Source organism: Egretta garzetta, unplaced genomic scaffold (assembly GCF_000687185.1).
Source record: "Egretta garzetta isolate BGI_Z169 unplaced genomic scaffold, ASM68718v1 scaffold856, whole genome shotgun sequence".
Taxonomy (NCBI): Eukaryota; Metazoa; Chordata; class Aves; order Pelecaniformes; family Ardeidae; genus Egretta; species Egretta garzetta.
This window is the reverse complement of record NW_009260099.1, coordinates 230,868-231,292: the sequence shown is the minus strand read 5'-3', so window position 1 is coordinate 231,292 and position 425 is coordinate 230,868.

The window sequence follows — 425 nt, the reverse complement described above, 5'->3', positions numbered from 1 at the left end:
AGGTAGTGTTGCAGCGTCCGTAGAAATCCTAGCTATATACACTCTGCTGAGAGAAGTTGACAGGATCTTGGATGAATGTTTTTGCCTGATGAACGTTTGGTTAATTACTGGTTGAAAGGAGTTGCAGTAGTTTGTATTGCTGCTTTCTGAGTGAGTTTACAAACCGCCGTCAGGACTACAGCCCGGAAAAAATTGCGTAACTTTTTTTTTTTTTTTTTAAGTTTCTTAGCCTGCAGTTTCCAGTATTGGCACCTGCGAGTTCAGTGGCATACTCAGGGTTTCATTTGCTACATCTGTGCGGCCAGGTGGGATTCACGTTTACAGCTGGGTTTATATTTGTTTGGAAAGTTTTGAAAACCACGTGAGCCATTTTCCTTTGCTTCTCCACAAAAACAAACAGAAAACCCCGCAGCCCCCGGGATGTG